Source organism: Varanus komodoensis, unplaced genomic scaffold (genome assembly GCF_004798865.1).
Source record: "Varanus komodoensis strain SLA01 unplaced genomic scaffold, ASM479886v1 scaffold9, whole genome shotgun sequence".
Lineage (NCBI taxonomy): Eukaryota > Metazoa > Chordata > Lepidosauria > Squamata > Varanidae > Varanus > Varanus komodoensis.
The window spans coordinates 4,893,300-4,899,068 of record NW_025336598.1 but is presented as its reverse complement, the minus strand read 5'-3'; positions in this window follow the sequence as shown (position 1 = coordinate 4,899,068).

The window sequence follows — 5,769 nt, the reverse complement described above, 5'->3', positions numbered from 1 at the left end:
GCAGGGAAAGAGTGGAACAAGCTTCCTGCAGGCTCTCATGTTACATGAAATGTTGCAGAAAAGATTATCTTTGTCCAAATGTAATCTCCTTCATCTGAATGTTAAAAGCTGTGCTTGGGACCTGCCACAATTTGCATCACTTGACCGTTTATCTGCTAATCAATCACTAAACACACCTATATCTGCGACCTGCTCCAGCACAGCCACCGATCTGTGACCCATGCCGATTTACTGAGCCCCCCCCCCACCCCCGGGTAGGCCATCGATGGATAAATCAAAGAAAAGAAAAGTTTCTGAAGAAAACCCAACGTTTAATGGTATGTGGGTAGATTTATTTGCTTTTACTGCTGACAAACTTATGGGGTTTGCTGTTTAATGCATGCACCCCTTTAGCACTGACTTTGACTCTGCAGGAAGCTGTTCTCCTATTCAAAATATATGAAAGGAGTCCTACTAGTTTATAATGTAAGATTAAAAATAACAGTTTTTGTGACTGAAAAAGAGATGCAGCTAAATCATAATGAACATATAGATCTACTTCCTTGTTTTAAGAAGGTTCTTATACAAATTCCAGCAACATTATTACACTGGGAGTGGGATGTTTGTTCAATATTTCACCAAACTATTATTTATATTTGTTGTATTGCAGAAACTCTACTTACTGTATGAAAGTATCAATTAGTCCTTTTTTTATTCAGGTTGACAGCTGACTGCACCCTCCAGTACACGTAGTAAAAGGATGAGGGCACACAGAAGCAGGTGGCATGTTTGGTTTGCTGCAGGTGGATAATTTAAGTTTGGCTTTTTATTTCATAAATACGAGGACTCAAATAGACATTGAGTATTATATTTGAAAGTAACCTTCGACCTAGTGTCTTTTTTTTAGAGTTCAAAATGTTTTTGTGGCAAGCAGAAATTAAAAATTTGTTTCCTCTGTAGCAGTTCATTGATTTCATAAATGCAACACACTATAGTTTTTATACATAGCATGAAGGTAAAAAATGATATATGCAGTGTTATCTTCATTTTAGATGTCAAAAGGCTTTTGCGGCTCCCAGTGTTTTCTTTTCTGTGGGAAACGGGTCCAAATGGCTCCTTGAGTGTTAAATGTTTCCGACCCCTGCTCTAAACCAAGGATAGGCAACCAGGCACCGTCAAATGTTTTGGACTACAGTGACAGTAGTTCTTGATCTCTGTCTGTGGTGCATCTGGAGGGCACCACACTGCCTTTCCTGTTCCATGAACAGCTACCTATGCACCAAGTCTCCTAAGTGTGTTTCCAATTTTAGTTTAATTTTTCAGTTATAGGAAGTTCGAGAAATATGACATAGAATATATTTGGATGGATGGATTGCTACAGAATACTCCAAGGAGAAGAGTTCCCTATTCCTTTTCTGCAGGCTGAGTGAAACAGACTGAACTGAAGCCAGTCAAGGATTACCATAGCAAGCTATGAGTGATCCCTGCATGATTTCTTTCCAGGATAAAAGACAGAAAATTAGATTGATAATACAGCTAGGTTCAATCACTTTTATAAATGGAGGAAATAATCCTCCTATTCCAGTTTTGCTTGCTAGCTTTCATGCCAGTGACCAGTATTTACAAGCAGAAGTTGAAATAGAATGCAATCTTCTTCACAGAGAAAACCAGCTAGTGTAGTGATGAAAGGAAACAGATGGTCTCTCTGTTGCACACTAATCTTTCTGGATGCTCCAGAAAGCTAACCCCATGGCTTTCTCTATATATCTGTATCTAAAGGAAGCTCTGTTAGTTGAAAAACTTGCTTAGAATTTTGAAATACACATATATACTCACAATATATATGTGTGTGTATATAAGGTTTTTGTGGAGCAGTACTCAACAATCATCTTGCCTAGTTTTCCAGAAACAAACCTAGCCTTTCTATTCTCCTCTAGCACCATTTTATGCAAAAATAATAAATGCTTTTTACATTAAAATAATGAAAAGGTAGAGATATTCTCATATCAAGCAAAAAAACCTAAATATCTTAAATCATATTCTCATATAACGCCAGTCCTCTACCAACTCCACTAGCTTCCAGTTGAAGTCTGGGCCCACTTCAAGGTGCTGATTTTGTCCTATAAAGCCCTAAACAGCTTGGGACCAGGATACCTGAAGGAACGTCTCCTTCCGTATATGCCATCACGCCACTTAAGATCAGTGGGAGAGGCCCTGCTCTGAGAACCTCCACTAAAGGAGGTTAAAAGGACATCTACTCAGAACTGGGCCTTCTCTGTGGTGGTGCCCAGGTTATGGAATATGCTCCTGAGGTTCATCTGGCACAGAGCCTATACTCTTTTTGGCGCCAGATTAAAACCTTTTTATTTAATTGCTATTTTAAAAATTAGTATTTTTACCATTTACAGTCACTTTTGTTTATTTGGTTTTGATTGGATTTGTTCCAGCTTCAGATAATTTTATTGTATTTTTCAACTGATTGTTTTATGTTTTTTTTTTTTTAATCATGTAAGCCGTCCTGAGAAGCGATAGTGAAGGACGGCATACAAATGTTTTAAATAAATAAATAGGGAATGAAAAGGTAGGGAAGACACACCATACAACACATGCTAAATCTCAGGTAACATGGCATTCAAATTAGACAAATGATGTACTTGTAGTCTTTTATTTATTTGCAAACTCTTTACTTGGCTATACTAAATCAGCACTCATCATTTGTGATTATGATTTCCAAGAACATATTTATTTTTGTATCATTCTAGGTCCTATAGATATTGCCATAGCCTATATCTAGGAGTTTCTTCAGTGAAAGACCTCTAGAAATACATTATATCTATAGCACAATTTGAATAATAATTCATATTAAGCTTTTCTGTGGAGAATTAGAAATACTATGCTACTATATTTCAGCTTTTATATGGCAAAATTGATTGATTGTTTAGTTTTATATCCTACTTTTCCAGTAAACTCGCAGTGGCTTGCATGATTCTCCTTTTGCTGCTCTCAGTTGTATCCCCGTAACAACCCTGTGAGGTAGGTGGGATTGAGAGTCTATGGGCAGCCCAAAATCACCCAATTGGCTCCATGGCTGAGCAGGAACTAGAACTCAACACCTGAGTCCCAGTCCTTCACTGTTAACCTCTATACCACACTATCTCTCTATAGCACACCAACTCGGAAAAAAATGTAGTTTCAGGATCCCGTAGACACTATTTCCACTCAAGTGTTGTTTAATAGTTACATGAAACCAATGTGAGGATGCCTGGAGATCTAGACTCAAGTGCCCATGATATGCAGCTGATACTCAACTCTATTTCTCCTTTCCAGCTACTATATGTCAGTTATATGTCATTAATGGATGCCTGATGTCAATAATAGGATAGATGAAAGCTAACAAATTGAAGCAGCAATCAGACAAAACAGTTCTGTAATTAGGTAATGTACCTTTCTGTGGAAGTACTAGATGGAGAGTTTGCATTCCCACTTAAAATCAGGTTCAAAACAAGAGGGTGCTCCTGGTACCAGCATCATTGCTGGATACTAATGTGTACAGAAAAATCCTATTTCTAGTCCTAGTCTCCCCAGTGTTAGTCAAGCCCTGCCTTACAATGTGTAGTTCACTGCAATGGGGCAATTATAGGATAATATTTCATTGGCTGGGGGCAAGACAGCCCCCTCATCAAATATTTGCCTAATAGAAAGCCATTGTGGTGTAGTGATTACAATCTTGGAGTGAAAGCCAGGCAATCTGAGCCAGAGTCCGTGTGGTGTAGTGGTTAAGAGCATGGGACTGGGACTCAGAGGATCTGGGTTCTAGTCCCCGCTCAGCCATGGAGCCAACTGGGTGACTTTGGGCCAGTCACAGACTCTCAGCCCAACCTACCTCACAGGGTTGTTGTTGTGGGGATAAGATGGAGGAGGAGATGTAAGCTGCCTTGAGCCCTTTGTAGGAAAAAGGCAGGATATAAATCAAAATAAAATAATAATCTAGTGCCCACAGCCACAAAGTTCACTGCGTAACTTTGGGCTTGTCGTTTACTCTTACTTGTGAGGATAAAACAAAAAAGAAGGTTAATGTAAGCTGCCTTAAAGGAAAACAGCAGAATATACCTAAGTATAACAAACTAATTTCTACATGTGAGAATTCTGTTTCCACATGTTCCTCTTTTCACGTGTTTCTGTTTCATGGAGGATGTTAATTGCTATTTGTCCTACTTTTATGTGAGTATAAGTTAGGAAGGTATTTTTTCCTTTGTCTTTTAAGTTGTCTGTCTGACCTCTCCACCACCATTCCTTCAATATTGTGACACTAAAGAAATATCTCAGATGGACAAACTGCTTTTGACCTTACAAATTCAACAACTTTGCTCTTGATTCCTAGCTTATGGTGTCCATTGTTCGGGACTCTCAGTTCCACAGTCTTCGAAAGTCCAAGGCACAGGCTTCATGTATGCATAATTATTATTACCAATAGAAAATATTAACATTGCAACAGCTGGTTAGAGGTAACAGCCTTTTGGATCCCCGAGCTGGTTGTCCTGTGAAGGGGGTTGATAAGGAGAAAGGTCTTAGGAGTGTTGGGAAAATTCAGGTAAATCCTGGTAGAAAAATGTTGTGTACATGTGCCTTTATGTTATTAAATCAAACCTGCACTCCTTTCTCAGAAAGCACCCCAATTCCAAGCCAGTCACTGTTGAGTGCTGCTGTTACTTTAAGAAGATGGAGTTCTTAACTGAACTGAGAAGCTGCTGTAGGCTAACACTATTAGTGAGGAAATACCTGTGTTCTCATCAGCTGCAGAAAAACTGAAACAATGATGTCCATTTGTTTCTGAATAGACCCACTTAAGCATCCAGTCCCATGGGGCAAGCACCTGCACAGTATAGTTGTCAAACCAAATTTCCTGAATGCTTCCTCAATCAGACATATTTGCATGTTTAAACAGGGTCCAAACTGCAAAGAGGTCTACTCAACTGACAGGTCAATAAAGCAATCAGTAATGTTTTCCATACTATTGTTACCAGTATTTCTGATAGGTTTAGAACATTAAAAAGGTAAAGGTTTCCCCTTAAGTCCAGTCATGCCTGCCTCTAGGGGGCGGTGCTCATCTCCGTTTCCTAGCCAAGGGAGCCTGCGTTTGTCCGCAGATGGTCTCCATGGTCATGTGGCCGGCATGAAGTGCACGGAATGCTGTTACCTGCCCACTGAAGTGGTACCTTTTTATCTACTTGCATTTGCATGCTTTTGAACTGCAAGGTTGGCAGGAGCTGGGATGGAGCAATGGGAACTCACCCCATTGTGCAGATTCGAACTGGCAAACTTTCGATCAACCAACCCAGCAGCACAGCGGTTTAAACCACTGCGCCACCTGCAGTCCCTTAGAACATTACTTCATGGCTAAAGACATCAGGATGCTATCCTACTAAGATTATCTGGAAACTTAACACTCTGTATTGGTTTATGTGGTTAGCAAGTTATAAAAGTGTCTGTAAATGGGCTGTGATTTTGTAGTTGGTGGTGAGACCCACTACCATGTAGCATGCTGTCGTAAGTAAATTCAGGGGTCCTGCGTGATCTTTCAATAAAACTGCTGAGGTTCAAGGCAAAAGGGGTCTTTCCTGACTGAACCTGGTTATCCTTGTTGCAGCTGCCATTGAGGTTTCCTGACAGGAGTCACAAGTTAACCTCCCGCACACACATTTCCTAGGTGAAGTCTGTAGAGGGGAAAGGCTTGATAAAGTTTCTCCTCTTGTAATGTCCTCTAAAATGATTTCAGAGCATATTAGCCTG